Source organism: Macaca thibetana, chromosome 7 (genome assembly GCF_024542745.1).
Source record: "Macaca thibetana thibetana isolate TM-01 chromosome 7, ASM2454274v1, whole genome shotgun sequence".
NCBI classification, from domain to species: domain Eukaryota; kingdom Metazoa; phylum Chordata; class Mammalia; order Primates; family Cercopithecidae; genus Macaca; species Macaca thibetana.
Genome location: NC_065584.1, coordinates 121226255 through 121246016, shown reverse-complemented (window position 1 = coordinate 121246016; position 19762 = coordinate 121226255). Strand labels below are relative to the sequence as shown.

The window sequence follows — 19762 nt, the reverse complement described above, 5'->3', positions numbered from 1 at the left end:
GAGCAGTCTTGCCACCTTGATTCTTGGATAAACAACCCGATGACCGAGTGAAAGACTAGAAATCACACAACTCAGCTGCAAGTGCTGCCCAGTATGTTCCTGGATCTTAGCCTTCTCGATTTAGTGTCTTCAACCTTCCCTTGCTCTCAGTACCTGTAAGTGTGACCTTATTTGGAAATAAGGTCTTTGCAGAAAATCAAATTAAGATAAGGTTATACTGAATTAGAGTGGATTTGTAATCCAGCATGACTGGAATCCTTGTAAGAACAGAAGAAACACACAAATACCCAGTGAGAATGACATGTGACTACAGAGGCAGTGATTGGGGTGATCTATCTACAAGCCAGGGAAGGATAAGGATTGCTGGGAAACACCAGAAGCTGGGAGAGGCAAGGAAGGACTGTGAGATAATAAATTTCTATTGTTTTAAGCAACCTAGTTCATGGTATTTTGTTACCGCAGTCCTTGGAAACCAATGCGCTATCAATAAATTCTGTTTGGGGTAAGTCAACCAGTTTGTTTTCCTTGTTTGCCACTAGGGATTCAAATATGCTAAGTAAAAATCTACATACTTTTATGTGATTCATGGATGTTATACATTATTTTACAATTCTAAACAGGAATATATTTAGATGAAAAATTAAATGTTCCTACCTGGAAAACAAGTACCAAAGCTCAGAGAGACAGAGAGAAGAAAACAGTTCAGAAATTCAGATACAAAACTACAGAGCAACTGAAATCCTGAAGGTTTCCGAAATAAAATATTATGTTGCTCATAGCAACAAATTAGTGAATAGCCAATCAGGGCTTGCCTTTAAAAATATATTAAAATAGCCTGTCCTTTACATAAGAGAAAGTCTTCTTTATGTTATGATTGCTTTCCAGGATATATTACATTATGATAAACGATTATCTACATTGTTTTGACAATCAGGGAATTTATGAATGAGAAACCGATTTGCCTGCAGTGATGAATTGAATTGTAAAAAAGGCATTAGCAATGATGATACTTTTAAAAATTTGTTTAAGAATTGTGTTACAGTTTTGCTTTCTTTTTAATCAGGAGAAAGAGGAAAAAAAAAAAAAAGGCAGCCAAAAGGCATTTATTTTGTAGTAACAAGCATCTGACAGCTCTCATTAGAATAATTCACTCGCAAATCTGAAGATATAGGCTGGTTTGTTTTTGCTCTATCACACTTATGTGACCTCTCAGCTGCAGTATTGAGATCTCCTACTCACGTTTTTAACCTTGTGCATGGGGCAGTGTCACAAACTGTTGCTGCTATTTGTTCTCAGGTTTCTTAGGGTGAGAAAAAGGATGATTTTCACCAGTTTTAGGAGGGACCCTGGGCTTAAAGATCTGCATGTTAGGCATGAAGTGCCTCCTGGATTTGTAGGAAATAAATCTCCAGCTGAAACAGAAATTATGACTACTTTTCTCCATTTATGCCTTAAAAAAATCCAAAATAGAACACAACAAAAACCCAAGAAGTTAGATTACCTGTTGAGGAAAAAAGAAAGTGTCAAAGTTGAAGTACTACTAACAGACATGGTAAGATTATTTATACCAAGATTTCTTTAAAATTCTATTAAGGCTTGCAATTGCAACTGCGCCATGATGAGGTGTTGCTTGGGGAGGTTAGCTGGCTGCCCGCCAAACAACCTCACAGTCTGGCATTCATCTTGATGAATTTAAAGTACAGCCTTTTCAGATGTGCAGGCTCTGAAATTGACGTAGTCAGCATCCCGAGACTCACATGTACCAAGCTCACCTGAGCCTGATATGTAAATCAGAATGCTGAAATAAAATATACCATAAGAAACCTTTCTCACCAGCAAAGGAAAATCTAAATGAGAATCTAAATTGTAATGAGGAATAGGCTAGATATGTACGGAACCAGAACATGGGAGATTAGTCATATGATTCAAATTTCAATGGCCAGACGCATTCACCTCCAGTAGCAGAGACCTACCAGTGGGACCTGATGGGCTGGCTCTGAGAACTTGGCCTTGTAGCCCTTGGCTGTGCTGGTCACCCACTGCCAGCTGCTTTACTTCTGACTCAGTACCTTCCAACTTCCAGTGAGACTCTTCAGAAAGGCCATTTCCTTCTCTAGATGTTTTAATGTCATTAGTAAAGTATCTGGGTTTGACATATGTCATCACCCTAATCTTTAACCTAGGAGAAATCTTTCAGTCATGTTGGAATGCTTTATTTACCTACAAATCGATTTTCCATCATGTAATATTTAAATGTCTCCGAACTTAATAAATTCTGGTTTGGAGGAAACCTTACTTTTGCCCTGTGTATTATCTACAGGCACTAAGATCCTGAAAATGTCTTTTCCTCTTCACATTACACACGAGGAAACCAGACTGTGAACATAATATGAGTTACTTGAGAATTAAAGGTAAGTCAGTGATGCATACCTGGTTCATGTAGTTAATTAGTGAATGTTGGTTGAGTGAATGAGTGTGAGTGTGAATGATGAGTATGGCTGACATGTTTTGAATTTGACTTGAAATGGAACAGCAGAGTGCATTGATGCAGAGATTTTCCTGCTCATCACTTTTGATAATCAAAAATACTTTTATAATTAAATAAAATATTAGCTGGGCACAGTGGCTCACGCCTGTAATCCCAGCACTTTGGGAGACCGAGGTGGGCAGATCAGGTCAGGAGATCAAGACCATCCTGGCTAACACGGTGAAACCCCATCTCTACTAAAAACACAAAAAATTAGCTGGGCATGGTGGCGGGCACCTGTAGTCCCAGCTACTTGGGAGGCTGAGGCAGGAGAATGGCGTGAACCCGCGAGGCGGAGCTTGCAGTGAGCCAAGATCGTGCCACTGCACTCCAGCCTGGGCGACAGAGTGAGACACTGTCTCAAAAAAAAAAAAAAAAAAGAAACAAAAATCTTTACTAATGAGTAACCTTTCAAGTTTCTATTGTGCCAAACATATTCAGTTCACAGTGAAGAAGTGGCAATGACCTGATTTTGCCATTTCGTTTTAATAATTTAGACTGTTTTCTTTTTCTAAGGTAATTTAGGCACAAATAGTAAGATGCTGCCCCTGAAAAAAATTGTCAGTAATTACAAGATCACATTCTATCCTGCTATTTTCCTCAGGGCAAGAAACTCCTGTCCTTACTGGAGAACTAGCTTAGTGGTCTCCCTATGGTATTAGTCTATCAATGGATATATGTATTGAGTGTCTTTTATGTATAGGGTATTGTGCTAATTGCAGTGGCGTAGTTATTATTACACATGTTCTTCACCTTCGGACATATTAGTTGAAAAGCCAGTATCTACATAAGAAAAGATAGTTATCATCACAAAGCAAACAAAAGAGGTGGAAGAAACATTAAAGACCATAAGCATTTATACAAAACCACTCACCAGAATTGGAGAGGTTGGGGACTTCTTCAGGGGCTTTATGAAAACTTTATTTTCTTCTCATCTTACCTCAACTTTCTCTTGTTCACACACAAAAAAAGTGTTTAAGTATTTTATGTTCAAAGATATTCTATCAGGCTGGGTGCGGTGGCTCTGCCTGTAATCCCAGCACTTTGGGAGGCCAAGGCAGGTGGATCACAAGGTCAGGAGTTCAAGACAAACCTGGCCAAGATGGTGAAACCCCGTCTCCACTAAAAATACAAAAATTAGTTGGGCGTGGTGGTGGGTGCTTGTAATCCCAGCTACTTGGGATGCTGAGACAGAGAATTGCTTGAACCTGGGAGGCAGAGGTTGCAGAGAGCTGAGATCACGCCACTGCACTCCAGCCTGGGCAACAGAGCGAGACTCCATCTCAAAAAAAAAGAAAAAAAATTTCTGTGTTCTTGGATTATGTAATATATCCTGAACTTTCAAGCCAAATATAATGGCAAGGCCAACTTCTTTCACTACACTCTCTTCTTAGGTCTTTATATATGAACGACTTCCAGGATCATATATCCAGGACAGTCCCCCTTCCCTGTGACCTCCAGACTTACTATTTGACTATCAGTTTGACACCTGCATTTGGTTGGATGGCAGTAGGCATCTCAAACTTACTATATCCAACACAGAACTCTAGATTTCTACTCTACTTGTTCTTCACCATTGTCACAAGCCCCAGGTCTTCCTCAGCTCTGTGAATGGAACCACCATCTAACCACACGATCAAGTAAAAAACCTAGAAGTCATTCTTGAGTGCTGTTTTCTTCTCACTTTTCCTTCTCCTTGCCTCCCTCGATCTATCCTAAAGTCCTCCAGATTCTACCTCCAAAATACATTCTATATCTATCCACTTTTACTAACCTAGGCCAAGCTACCATCATTTCCTGCCTGATCTCTCTTTTTATTCTTTTAACCTGATTTTTTTTACTGTGGTAAAATATACAGACAATCCCCAATTTATGAAGGTTCTACTTATGATGTTTTTACTTTGCAATGGTTCAAAAGCAATAGGCATTCAGTGGAAACCATACTTCAAGTATCCATACAGCCCTTCTGAACATTTTATTATAAAATAAGCTACGTGTTAGATGATTTTGCCCAACTGTTGGCTAATGTAAGTGTTCTGAGAATGTTTAAGGTAGGCTAGGCTAAGCTACGTTGTTCAGTAGGTTAGGTATATAAAATACATTTCAAGGCCAGACGCAGTGGCTCATAATCCCAGAACTTTGGGAGGCCAAAGTGGGCAGATCACAAGGTCAAGAGATTGAGACCATCCTGGCCAACATGCTGAAACCCTATCTCTACTAAAAAATACAAAAATTAGCTGGGCGTGGTGGCACTGCCTGTAGTCCCAGCTACTTGGGAGGCTGAGGCAGGAGAATCGCTTGAACCTGAGAGGTGGAGGTTGCAGTGAGTCAAGATTGTGCCACTACACTCCAGTCTGGCAATGGAGTGAGACTGCATCTCAAAAAAACAAAAAATGCATTTCAACTTACAATATTTCTTTTTTCTTTCTTTCTTTCTTTCTTTCTTTCTTTCTTTTCTTTTCTTTTCTTTTCTTTTTTTTTTTTTTAGATCGGCTCTGGTGCCTGCCTGGGCTCAAGTGATCCTCTCACATCAGACTTTCAAGTAGCTGAAACCACAGGTATGTGCCACCATGCATTGCGAATTTTTTAATTTTCTGTAGAAACAGGGTCTCATCATGTTGCCCAGGCTGGTCTCAAACTCCTGGGCTCAAGCAATCCTCTGCCTTGGCTTCCCAATGTGTTGGGATTACAGGCATGAGCCACCGTGCCCAGCCTCTGTCACATCTATTGTCTTTTCTTCACCGCATTTATCACTATTTAACATTGACATGCTTATTCATTGGTTGGCTAATTTATAGTCTGTCTTCCTATTTTAGTATCTGCCACCATAGCACTACCAGCGGATCTAATAATTCCAAAGTCAGTTGGTTTCTTTTTTTTTTTTTTTTTTGTCAGTTGGTTTCTTATTTTTACTCTCCTGTGGTGTAGTATATTAATCTTCTAAACATAATAGACATTTGCAAAATGGTATATCACACTTCAACTATAGTATACTCTCTGTGATTGTGGTGCCTAGTACATTACTGCCAGGTTGAGACTAGACATGTGAAAAGTGAGTATGTCCCTTGGAAGTACTTAAGACATAGCAGATCAATATATTTGGATGGCCATGTCAAAATCAGGGTGTAATTTGTATTAAATGAGTGTGGACACTCATAGATGGTACCTATAGATCCTTGCTGTTATTGATCACATACTGCTGTCAGGGGAAAAATTTGTGCACACACCCTTAAACTCTGTGCATTTATTTACAAATTATTTATAAATCGTTAGTGTTTACTTAAAAATATTGGAAAATATTGGTAAAATTAGTAAAATATATTAAATATTAATAAAATTAAGTTTTTATTTTTTAAGATTAAAAAGCAAATACAGGTTCCAATATACTTTTTCTACATATACTCTGGGATAAATGCTCCCCACTCTTGAGTCCACTGGCCTAATCACAGACCAAGACGTATGTCAAGAGCAAAGGTCTCTTCACTGTCATTGATCAATCTTCTGTCAATATACTTTGTGGAGGTATAGATCTCGTTCAGCTGCCTATCACAACAGAATGACAGTTGTCTGCCTCTCCTTAAAATGCAGGGAGAACACTTGATGGTCTCTGGTATGGCCTACTAGTTTTTTGTTGAGTGAAGTTATTAATGTTCTAGCCTTAATTTCCTTCAGACCCTTCTGGTGGATATAATCTTCTGCCTTTTTTTCCTTTTCCTTTCTTTTTTTTTTTTTTAAAAATAATCAAAGGAGTCTTTGTGTTCCAGTATGACACTAGGCAAAGTTTTTATACAGCCCATCAGGAATTCATATATGACCTCACTGGACAATATTCAACTCATACTTCATCACATCATGTAACTTATGTGAAGAAATGTAAACAACTAAGGCTTTCAGAATAAGAATGTTTTATATTTAGCAAAGTAGTTGAAAGAGACATATATGATAATTTTGCCCATTGTCTATACATTTATTCTAATGAATATGATTAGTTTTATTTAATAAATAGAATTGTATAAAGTCATCTTTTCATTGAATTTAAGCATACTGTGCATATAATGTAAGTTGCTAAGGTTGGGTGAAAGTTGAGGTGTTTGGGGGTGCTTGGGATAATGAGGCTTTTGCTCAATGAATTGATTTTCCAGTTACGTTCTTTTCAAAATTAAGAGAGAAAAAATATATTCTTTACCTCAAAGCATCTGAATTATCACTCTGTGATCAGATAGTCTGAATAGTTTCCACCAAATTGAAAATTTTCTGTTTCCATGAGCTTTGTAAAAGAGTCTTCCTATTTTAAGAGGAGAGAGAGGAAAAAGCAAAGTTGTCTGTATGAGAGGCCAGGTCTATTCTCGGCTTTGTCACTAATTACTGTGTGGCCTCCTGCAGGTCACTTTATCTCTCCGCTATGATTGTTTTCTTATCTATTGAATGGACGCAGTAATTCCTGTTCTCCCTCACGTTTTTAGGAAGTGCTTTAACTCTGCAGGGATATGCATGAAAATGACTATATAAGTAAAGAAATTTTGCCATAAAAGCTGTTCACACGTAAAATATTACTATACACATGAGTTTCACATTTAAAAACTGTTTTTTGTTTATTTACTGTGTTTGTTTTATCCCGTTTTGCAAATAACCTTTTTATTTTTAACAGTTTTAGATTTACAGAAAAGCTGTGAACACAGAGTTCCCGTATACCCTGCATCCAGTTCCTCCTATTATCAACATTTTAGATTGGTATCTTATCCTTATTTTTAACAACTAAAATCAATATTATTCTATATGTTCAAGGACTGAAAAACAAATGTGGCATCCCCTGATTCCTTTTCTGTGATCGTAGCTTCCCACTCCCCTACCAGCCCATGGAAAACAATGTATTTGTGGTAAGATGTATCAGTTATGATGCTTTTGGCTCCAAATAACAGAAAGACCTGACCCAACTGGCTTAAGGAGTAAAGAAAATGTATTATCTCAGATGACGGGAGATGTGGAGGTAGGAGAGTTCTGGGATTGATGCAGCAACTCAGGGACATCGGGAGAGTCTTGGGCTTCTTCCATTTTTATTAAATTTATTTAATTAGTTAACATTTTTAGACAGGGTCTGGCGCGGTCACCCAGGTTGGAGTGCAGTGGTGCTATGTTGGCTCACTGCAACCTCCGCCTCCGGGGCTGTTGATTCTCCCACTTCAGCCTCCTCGGTAGCTGGGGCCACAGGCGCATGCCACCATGCTCAGTTAATTTTTGTATTCTTATTATTTTTTATTTTTATTTTTTGTAGAGACAGGGTTTCCTCCTGTTGCCCTGGCTGGTCTTGAACCCCTGAGCTCAACCAACACTCCTGCCTCAGCCTCCCAAAGTGCTGGGATTACAGGCAGGAGGCACCACGCCAGGCTTCTTTCATTTTTCTGCCTTGTTCTTTTCAGTGAGTTGGCTCTTCTGCAGTCTAGCACTGCTCCTGGTTGCCAGATTGCTGTAGCAGTTCACACATTTAATCCAGAGGCTACCACAATCAGTAGAAAAGAGGTTGTTTCTCCCTTTGTGGTTCTTGATCAGCAAAGAATACCTTTCCCGGAAGCCCTCTGGAAGATTTTCTATTTGCTTTCATCCAATTTGCATCATATACCCATGCTACATCAATTAATGGTAAGGAAAGGAGGGCGCCATGTCTGGCTTATAGTAATTGTGACATGCCCCTTGGGGCTGGGATTGGTATTCTTTTCCTTTGAGAAAGCACATGGCTATCTAAGGGACAGAGAATACCTAAACAAAAGTGACCTTTGGGTAGAAAGAAAGTGTGGCAGTGGTGATGAGTGGCTGCTGGGTAAGCATTAACAAAAGCAACTTCAACAGATATTATTAAACTTGCATAATAATGGTGAGTGGAAGAAATTTAAATAATAAGATAACTAATGCACATATTTGCATATTATGGGCCAGGTATTATTCTAAGAAAGTGGATTCTGTAATATCATCAAGGTATTTTCCAACTTACTTTAAAGTAATGTAGATTTGGAATTCTGAACGGTTCTTTAGGGCCATTAAAATTTGCAAAGCTGCCTATTTTACAGATCGAGACAATATATGCTGAATAAATATTTGTTGAACTGTATTGAATAACTTTTTTTATGAAACTTTAAAGCAAGATATATATTTTGCTTCTTCTGCTTGTCTTGAATACAGTTTACTCTTTTACATTTTGGCCCTTAGACCATTTTGCCTTTATTGTTTAATGTATTGAATATACATATTTCAAGTAGAGTTAGTATGAATAAATTAATATAGTTAACATGTTATATATAATGAATTGCGTTAAAAAAGCTTAACTTATAACTGTCAGAACATTACTAAAATGTGAAGAATTCATTTGAAACTATTAATCATCTATTTTAAAAATTTTACATCTGTTTGATTTTTTGGTGTTTTACTGAGGTATAATTTACAATGAATTCACTCATTTTTGGTGCACAGTGTTCTATGATTTTAACACTTTTATAAAGTATGCGACCACCAGAATTAAGAGGGAGAAAATTTACAACAGCTTAAAAAGTTCTCAGATACTTCTTTGTAGTCAATTTCTTCCCCTCCACCACATCTCCAAACCCTGGCAATTATTACTTTGATTTCTGTTCCCACAGTTTTTCCTTTTCCAGAATATTGTATAAATGGAGTCATATAGTATATAGCCTTTTGAATCTGGCTTCTTTTACTCAGCGTAAGTCTTTTGAGGTTTATCCATGTTGGGGTATGCATCTGTAGTTGGTTCTTTTTCATAACTGAGTTGTGTCCAGTCATAGGTATGTACCACAGTTTGTGTATTCATTCGTAAGGTGGTGGACATTTGGTTTGTTTCCAGTTTTTGGCATTTGTGAATAACACTGCTATAAATACTCGTGAAGAGGTTTTTGTGAGTATATTTGTCTTTATCTTGGGTAAATGTCTAGGGGAATTGCTGAGTTATAAGGTAACTGTGTATTTAATTTTATAAGAAAATGCCAAGTTGTTTAACCAAGTAGCTATACCATCTCGCATTCCTACCAGCTATGTATGAGAGTTCCAGTTGCTCCACATCTTCCCTCAACATTTGGTAATGTCAATGTTTAATATAAGCTATTCTAAGAGGTATGTACTGGTATCACACTGATTTTCATGTGTATTTCACTAATGACTAATGATGCTGAGTATCTTTTTAGATACTTACACAACACATCTCTTCATTGGTGAAATGACTAATCAGAGTTTTGCCCATTATTTTTTTTACTGGGTTATTTCTTATTACTGAGTATTCAGAGTTTTTAATTATTCTAGATATAAGTTTCTATTTTTTTTTTTTTTTTTGAGATGGAGTCTTGCTCTGTTGCCCAGGCTGGAGTGCAGTGGTGCAATCTCAGCTCACTGCAAGCTCTGCCTCCTGGGTTCACGGGATTCTCCCACCTCAGCCTCCCAAGTAGCTGGGACTACAGGCACCTTCCACCATGCCTGGCTAATTATTTTGTAATTTTAGTAGAGACGGGGTTTCACCGTGTTAGCCAGGATGGTCTTGATCTCCTGACCTCGTGATCTGCCCGTCTCAGCCTCCCAAAGTGCTGGGATTACAGGCGTGAGCCACCGCGCCCGGCCCAAGTTTTTATTTTTAAGATTCAAATTTGTATATTCTAGGTTAGGGGAAATAAAAACATTTTACATTATGATTTCTTGAAGATTGCTTACGTGCAGCTTAAGCTAAAATGCCTTTCTAAAACTCAAAAGGCCATGATAATTTTAAAATAAATTTTTCTCTAATATCCTGAAAAAAATGTTAAGCAACAATAACATTAAGGCTTTCTAAAATACAATCATGAGCTGTTGATATTCATAATATTAATTTCCGTCCTGAAGGTTTGCAGCATGATTACTACTTATCATAGAAAATTAAGCTATAGAATAATGTTCATTAAGTTTTCCTTATGGCTCATTATAACATTGCTATAATGCCAGATGAACCTCACCCCAACTCCCATCCCCTAAAAAACAAGAGTTATCAATGAGCCAATGGGATAATGTCATATTAATTAAATAGAATATTAAGTCAATACTTTGGTTTTTCTGTTATACAATATTCGGAAACTTTATTAGTTGAGATAGGCCAGGCTGATGCTATGGTAATAATTCCCACATCTCAATGCTTAACACATAAAGGTTTATTTATTGCTGTTTTTAAAAGGACTCCTGTAGCATGGTGGTGGTGGTATGTAGGTTGCTCTATTTAGTTTCTCTGTGCTCCAGGATGATGGAGATTTCCACTTCTAGAACTTTGGTTGAGTGTTACAGCAAGGGAAGAGAAAGAATGAAGAATCCTGCAGTGTTTCTCATTGTCTCCCAGACACATACAGGTCTCATCCACTCACATTTCATGAGCCAGAATTTGTAATGTGGCCCCAAGGGGGCTGGAAAGTGTGTAGTCTCTTGTACATTCTGGAAGTTGAGGAGAACTGAATATCGGTGAGCACTAACAATGCTTACCACATTTTCTAAAATAGTGTAAAAGATAAATTATAATAACATTATGTAAATTAGAGGAACATTTTGAGATAGTTTTACTATTTACTGGCTAGGAAATCTTGGACAAGCTACCTAACCTCTCTGAGCTTCAATGACCCCACCTGGAAAAGGGGTAATAGCAATAGCTAACACTTATCAAGTGTTTATAAGGTGTCAGGTTCTGTTATGAATACTCTACCTATATTAAATGCATTAATCTTTATAATTCACACACAAGAGGTACTTATCTCCATTGTTACATATGAGACAATTGGGGCACAAGGACACAAAGCAACTAGCGTCACCCAGACAGCATGTGAGAGCTGGATCTGTGATTGAAGTCCAGGTATCTGGTGCCAGTGGTCCTCGACTCCATGACTAGGCTTTACCTCTTCTTTGATAGCTAATCACACCCATTTGAATGAGATGTGTATTAAGTACTTAACTTGCCATTGCAACATTTTAGATGTGCTGGCAAAATAGAAAGCTGGCTAACATATTCAACTGAATGATTCAGTGAACATGGTGTTCTTTTATGGAGGTGGGGAGTAGGGAGGGAAAAGGAAAGGGGTTATCCCAAAATTATTGTATATGTGGCCAAGGGTTTCTGTCCACAGTTCTCTATGGGTGCCTTTTACTCTCTATAACTCATTTTAAAATTCTGACCTCAATACTAATAATGATGCCTTTGAAGACTTCAGTTCTGACACAGGCACTTGACAGATTTTCACAGAATCCTACTACAGACTGAATTTGATGGGGATGCTCTATAATAAATTACTTGGGTCCCCCTTCTCTCCAAGAGAAGTTAACTTCCATCACAGCACTCTTAAGAGTTTCAGATTTCATAGAAATCAGTGTTTCTGGATATGTCTGAGCAATCAGTGACTTTGTTAGACATTTCAACTGGATCTCTCCCATCATTCAGTGTAAGAAATTATACCAAGGGCTCTATTCTAGAAAGCCACGAGATTCCCTTGTCAGTAGGAAATGCTTTTGGGTGCGAGTAACAGAATACCTAATAAATAATAATTGAAACAAGAAGAGTTTCTTTTTCTCACATAGCAAGGAGACTGAGGGTTGGCAATGCTGACATGGACTCAGTGGCTCTAGTGGTTTCTTATCCTTTTCCTCAGTGTCTTGACGGCCACTGCAGCTATAACCATCCCATCCTTACATCAAAAGGAAGGGGATGACAGTAAAGGGAAGAAAAGCTTTCTATGAAACTTCACAAGAGGTGTCACAGTCACAACAGGATCACATGCTCATCATTGACCCAGTTCACCTGTGCTGTGAAGATGCTGAGCATCTTCCTCCAAACTCCTGATTAAAATGCATTCTGCTAGACAGGATAAAGGAGTATGTGTGCATATGTATGTGTGTAAATGGTTTGTGTAGACAATAAATTGTAGATGAAATATTGTGTAGACACACATCCTTTCTCGTAGGCATCCGGGAATAGATAACTCCCTAACTGGGTTTTCATCATGAGGGCCTATTAGCTGCTCTGGAACTGACCTGAGCCCTCGGAAAGTGGCAATATTGACTTCCAACTCTAGAAGACGAGGGCCAATCAGGCTGTCTCTGTGAGCCTCCAATTTCAGCACATGGGGGGTTATGGTTCCCACAGCAGTCAAGAAGTCCTTCCTCATCACATCTCCTCATCACATCTCCAAGAATGAATGAACTGATTATTTTGGCAACTCTGTAATTCGACTTCACTGCATTGTAAACCCAGATCGATTTCAGGTAATAATCAGATCAAGCCATTTCAGGACAGTTGTGTCAAGCTTAATGTTTTCAACAAGATAGGGTGCCAGGTTGAATCTGATGCAAATTAATTTGAAATTTTCAAATTCAGTTAACAAAAGAGTCTGGATTATCTTTATACCACAAAGTCTACCATGCTAAATGGGTCCATTGCAAAGTTATTCTTGAGGACTGTAACTTTTGTTCTGCTTAACTTTTATTATTTGTGAGTTAAAAAAGGTAATTTTTTTTCCTCTCTAATTCCCCCTTTCATAATTGATGCAACACATTTGCAATAGAAGGAGCTATTGAGGGCACCGCATTAAGGACAATGTTACAGCGCACACCACCAGTTTTCTTTCAGATGTTCTCATCCACCCATTGAGGTTGGAAGTTTGGAGAGTGCATCTGAAAAGCCTACCAATATGCCTCAACTTTGTATCCCTGTCTTTTCGTGTCCCATGATATATTACTAACAAACTATGAAAAGACAGTCTCTGAGTGCTGAATATAGGTTGGTTTGGGCAATTTACTTACCAAAAAAAAAAATTAATTTTATTTTTTTGAGATAGAGTCTTGCTCTGTTGCCCAGGCTGGAGTGCAGTGACGCGATCTCGGCTTGCTGCAACCTCTGCCTCCCGGCTTCAAGTGATTCTCATGCCTCAGCCTCCCAAGTAGCTGGGACTACAGGCGCATACCACTACACCCAGCTAATTTTTTTATTTTTAGTAGAGATGCCGTTTCACCACGTTGGTCAGGCTGGTCTCGAACTCCTGAACTCAAGTGATCTGCCCACCTCAGCCTCCCAAAGTGCTGGGATTATAGGCATGAGCCAGGGTGTCCAGTTGCAGTTTGTACTACAATTTAATATTTGTGATTGGTGAAAACACATTTTAATGTTTATTTAAAAATTTTTTTTTAATTTTTCAGATAGCATATCTGAGGGAGGGAGAAATCATTCTCTTCAGTGTAAGTATCCTTTCAAGTTTTTTTTTTTTTAATGTTGTAAAGTAAATAAATAAGCAACTTCTACAAGAAGCAAAACAACATTAGTTAAGTCCTCTGTAAGCAACAAAAGACCACTTATCTAACTGGCAGCTTAGTTAACTGGAACTTAGATGGGAAGCTCAGTTCATTGTTTGCAGAATGTTCTGAAGCCCCCAGGTGAGAGAAGCCACAATTTTCGATACCTGGCACTTTTGTAACAGTGTTTTCAGCTGCCTAGGAGAGCTGATTCGGCATCTGCCTCCAACATTACTGGCCTGTTTTGGGAGAGGAGCATTAGCACTTGGTTCAATTGTTTAGAAATTATACAGCTTGCCTGTGACCTCAGGAGGATTACGTTTAGGAGTGGGGCACTTTCGAAAATCATGTCTTTTAAAAAGTCACCCCAAAAAGTGTCACAGTCATCAATCAGAGGAAGAATCCAGGAACAAACTAGTGATTTCCCCAAATTCCTTTTGCTTTGCCTTTTTGTTTTTTCAAAGATCAAATTCAAATAGCATTTTATGCTTTCTTTCACTGAAAGGAATGGGCTGAAGAAGGTATTTCACAACTAAGAATTAACAATGGCCTGAAGGTATTTCTTCAATCCTCTTAAAGAAAGCTTTTATATTATGACAAACCTGTGCACCTTTAGGGGGCTCATCTTGTGCATGGTGGATTTGAGCCGTCAGTCAGATGTGAAAGTCCTGGCTGATCCTGTGCTGTGCTGCTGCTGAAGCTGTATTTATGGCAAAGGCTTCGCTCACTATCAAAAGAAACATGGGCTCACTGTCTCTGAGCTTCTCCTCCAAGCAGAGGAATGTTAAACCAGACATCAGTCTGCGAAAACAATCAACTAAACATATGCCCACTCTCAAAGAAGGATCTTGTTCTGCCTGTCTCTTAAGTTTTGGAAAATGGCTTTTCCTAAATCAGCTTTAGAAAAGCAATAATAAGCCAAGCTACACACCTTATAGTGATTTTTATATTAACACAGAAAACACAAATTTTTAATGCTGTGTATCATTCAAGTAGAATCTTCAATGGGTGTAGTAATATAATTATAATTATATAACACACAATGCGACTATAATATATGATACTAGTTTTATTAGAGCTATGCTTTATGATGTATTAGGCACTAATCTTATTTAACCCTCATAATAGTCCTGTGTGATGGGCATAATTTCAATTTTACAAATGAAGAAACTGAAACTTCTAGAGAGTTTGATTATATCTAAGCGCAGAGGTGGGGATTCCAGACTATTGTCAAAGCTTGTGTCTTAGCCAGTAGGCTCTACTGCCTACAGTTCTAGAATACTATATACTGGTCATTCTCGGTGATGATCAGTAAATGTTCATGAATTACTGTTGGTTTAAATATTACCTTATCCTTACAGGAAGAGAAGATGGTAAACATAATATCTGTGGGTTTTTTTTTTTCCAGTGGAAGAAAAGTCAATATATAAATTGACCAAAGGAAAAAATTGTCTTCAGTCCTTCCAAATTCATTCTTAGTGGCACATCCTTAGGCTCATGGCAATGTATAGAAAATGACTGTCATCAAACGTTAAGGATTTTAGGATAGTAAAGTACTAATAAAATGAAAACTATTTCTGTCAAAATGCCCAGCTGATTTCCACCATAGAGATCTGGGCAGGACCAAAACAGTAAGGTTCAGAATGTACATTAAAAATATACCAGGACCTTTTACTTTGTAAATAGTCAATATAACTTACGGGATTAGAAATTCCTTGGAATAAAATATTAACCCTATGAAGGAAAGGACAGTGGACAGGAAGTTAGGTGGTGCAGATTCTGGTCCTGCGTTCTATTAGATAGCTATGTGGCCTTGGACAAGTCACCTAACCCCTCCAGATTTCAATGTTCCCATCTGTAAACTGAAGCCTCTGGTGCCTTTCAATCATTCAAATTCTGAGTCGATGAGGCGGATCCTTTGGAGCGGGCACCGGATATCCCTTTCCCAGAGTGCTCTGCGCCGTGAAGAAGCGACTTCCGGGTTCTGAGGGCATTTTGTGTTGGTTAGAGCTGGAGTAACCAGATGGCGTCGTCGGCGGAGTGACAGGAGCGGAGCCTGCGGCAGTGGTGGCAGCGGTACCGCGCCCCAGCTCACCGCGCCCCTTTTCCAGCCCCGACGTCGCCGCGAAAGCGAGGCAGCAGCGGCTGCCCAGAAATAGGTGGCCCAGCCCTGTCTGAACCGCTAGAAGCCCTTCACAAACTGCGGCCTGGCAAACCACCAGCCGAAAAACAAACAAACAAAAAATGTGACTGAGCAGCAGGCATCAGGTTCCCTTCGCCGGCATCTGGGCCCTGGACGCCAGGAAAGGCCTCCTTGTTCCGCTTCCTGCCGCCTTCCACGGTAGGCTTGGCCCAGCCTCCATCTTCGTCTCTCAGGACGGCTAGCAGCAGCGGCTCTAAGGCAGGATTCATTGTCGGAAGGAAATGCAAACTGGTGTGGGATATCTGTTCTGGCTCCTTCGGAGACATCTATCTGGCGACCAGCATCACTAACGGTGAAGAAGTGGCAGTGAAGCTAGAATCTCACAATGCCAGGCATCCCCAGTTGCTGTACGAGAGCAGGCTCTATAAGATTCTTCAAGGTGGGGTTGGCATCCGCCACATAACGGTGGTATGGTCAGGAAAAAGACTATAATGTACTAGTCATGGATTTTCTGGGACCTAGCCTCGAAGGCCAATTTCTGTTCAAGAAGGTTCACAATGAAAACTGTACTTATATTAGCTGACCAGATGATCAGTAGAATTGAACATGTGCATAAAAAGAATTTTATACACGGAGCCATTAAACCAGATAACTTCCTAATGGATATTGGGCGTCACTGTAGTAAGTTATTCCTTATTGATTTTGGTTTGGCCAAAAAGTACAGAGACAACAGGACAAGGCAACACAGGGCATACAGAGAAGATAAAAACCTCACTGGCATTGCCCTATATGCTACCATCAGTGCACATCTTGGTATTGAGCAGAGTCACCAGGATGACAAGGAATCATTAGGATATGTTTTGATGTATTTTAATAGAACCAGCCTGCCATGGCGAGGGCTAAAGGCTGCAACAAAGAAACAAAAATATGAAAAGATTAGTGAAAAGATGTCCACTCCTGCTGAAGTTTTACGTAAGGGGTTTCCTGCAGAATTTGCCATATACTTAAACTATTGTCGTGGGCTACACTTTGAGAAAGCCCCAGATTGCATGTATCTGAGGCAGCTACTCTTCATTCTTTTCAGGACCCTGAGCCATCAATATGACTACACATTTGACTGGACAATGTTAAAGCAGAAAGCAGCCCAGCAGGCAGCCTCTTCTACTGGGCAGGGGCAGCAGGCCCAAACCCCAACAGGTAAGCAACCTGACAAAACCAAGAGTAACATGAAAGGTTTCTAAGCATGAATTGAGGAACAGAGAAGCAGAGCTGATGATCAGAGCAGCATTTGTTTCTCCCCAAATCTAGAAATTTTAGTTCATATGTACACTAGCCAGTGATCGTGGACAACCATTTACTTGGTATAAAGAACTTAACTTTTTACTATAAACTGTCTCTGGGCAGCATTGGTGATGCTGTATCCTGAGTCGTAGCCACTGTAATTGTGAATATTAACAGATAGTGAAACATGGTGACTGGTTTTCTAGTGCATTTTTTTCAAGTGAAAAAGTTAACTAAATGGTTGACACACACAAATTGGTGGAGAAATTATGCATATGCCATTTTTTTTTTTTTTTGTTAGAACCTTTTGTTTTGAACTATACTTCTTTGAGATCTCATCTCAGAAGAACGTCATGAACAGTCTTCAGCCACTTGTGATAGTTGTAAATGCTCACAATTGTGCATTCTTAGGGCTTTTCCATCTCTCGGGTTTGCAGGTTATTCACGTAAAACATTGTTAAAATTGTTGGCTTTTTGTTTGCAAACCAGCTGATAGGGTAGCAACCAAAGATTCCAGTGTTTGAGCGCATGAAAGACTCTGCCTGCTTACTTGTGCTAGAAATAATAGCATCTAAAGTGAAGACTTAAGAAAAACTTAGTGACTACTAGATTATACTTAGGACTCTTCATTAACTTTATAATGTTCTTAGTATTTTTTTAAAAAAGCTTGTCACAGAAATTTAGTTAACATCTTACAACTGAACATATATGTATGTTGCTTAGATAAATATCACTGTAAACATCTATATGATTAGGGATCTTGTTTTTATTTTGAAGTGGGAGCTTTTTTGTTTATAAGTTTATTAAAAACTAAAAACTGTTTCTGTAAAAAAATCAGTTTTTTTAAACAAAAAAATGCCTTGCTGACTCACTATTAAATAACATCTCCCGATTTTTTGATAAAATTCTGAGTCTATGAGTCAAACTCATCTTTGCTAATGGCTTGAAGATCCAATTAGCCTTTCAGGGAATTGTCAAGAAATAAACTGAAAATGTAATTAAATTCTCACATGGGTTTCTCAGCTCATTCTATGCCCCCATTTTGCCATTTTTAACTCCTTTGTCATTGGGAAATATTTTCAAGGATAGTGGGGAAACAAGATGAAAGTAATTTACCAAAAGACTGAGTTTTACATCATTATGCAATGTGCTCATGGCCACTTTGCCATCTTTCATTGTTTTGCTTTTCTATCATCCTCTGTTAGGTTGCATTGCTATTTTTTCATTTATTGAGAAATTTGGTTTTTAAAAATTGTAACTGAAACCAAGATGGATTCTTCTATTCATATTAGTACAAAATATAATACTTTTAGATTTTTACCTAATTTTCCATGTGCAATGATTGTTATTATTTTAGCTGCCAGAATTAATGAACTGATACAATTAAAAGGTTTTGGCAAAAGTATTTATGGCTTAATGGTAAGTATATTAACAAAATTGTCTTACCATGTAAAGCATACAATTCTTCTCTGTCCTTGAAAATATTTTAACACTTCTTTTTGGGAACATATTTTCAAACCACTATTATATACAATCACTACCTTATAAAAATGCACTGCACTAAGCAGAAAATTGATACCCAGATGATATAAAGGCCATGAAAGATAAAGGAGGCAGAGTGTGTAACTGACCTTGAATCCCTAGCCTGGTTTGAGTGGGAGAAAAAAAAACCCACCCCCAACCCCACAAAAAAAGAAAGAAAACAAATCTCCAAAGCTAGAAATGTGTGAAATTTACTAATATAATTTTTGAATTTCAAGATCTTTATGCAGGGCCAAAATATACAGGCCTAATGTTTTTCATCGATAATATAATTGAACTTGTAGACATTTACTGAAAATAATAATTATCTGTGCCCATCTAGTGTTTATCTTGAGGCTTAAAATCATATTTCTATGATTTTGATGACATATTTAGCTTATCTGTATTACTAGACAGACCTTAGCCATGGACAGACACTTTGCTTGATGTTATAGAACTATCAGAACAAGTTATTGCTTGTTTTATTACTTAGGCCGATGAACAGGTATGAATTCTGTTTCAAATGCTTAGAATTTATTTATACTTGCACTGAACATGAATGGCCCAGAGCAGGAATGGAAAATATGTGGCATCCATGTGATCACTGCCTACTCTAAAAACTAGATCAAAGCCTTAGCTGCTGAGCTGAACTTGGCCTTGGAAATGCTTAATAGCAGTGAACACAGCCACCATAAGCAAATAGAAAGCTACTTGCCGTCCATAGTCTAGGGTTAAAATATCTTATTAAAAACCTCATAGATTTCCCTCTTTCCTTAATGTGATTTGCTTTTCTAAAATTTCCAAATATTTTGTGTTGTTTTCATTTTGAGGAAGTAATGATTTATTTTTCTTCAATAAAAGAGTCTTTTGTTGCATTAAAAAAATTCCCCACAGCACCTCACATACTTCTAATACACATTAGGGACTCAATAAATATCTGTGTCTTAAATAGTTTTAATGCTGGAAATATAAGACAGAATTATCACCTGGAACCAAAGACCTGGTCT

General features: G+C 38.3%; 1 pseudogene across 1 annotated transcript; it reads left to right on the top strand.

Annotated features, from left to right (window-relative positions):
• The first annotated feature begins 15756 nt into the window (after positions 1–15756).
• LOC126958857 (casein kinase I-like) lies at positions 15757–17416 on the top strand (annotated as a pseudogene). The gene has a single exon (XR_007727318.1). The product of XR_007727318.1 is annotated as a casein kinase I-like (transcript).
• The last annotated feature ends 2346 nt before the right edge of the window (positions 17417–19762 follow it).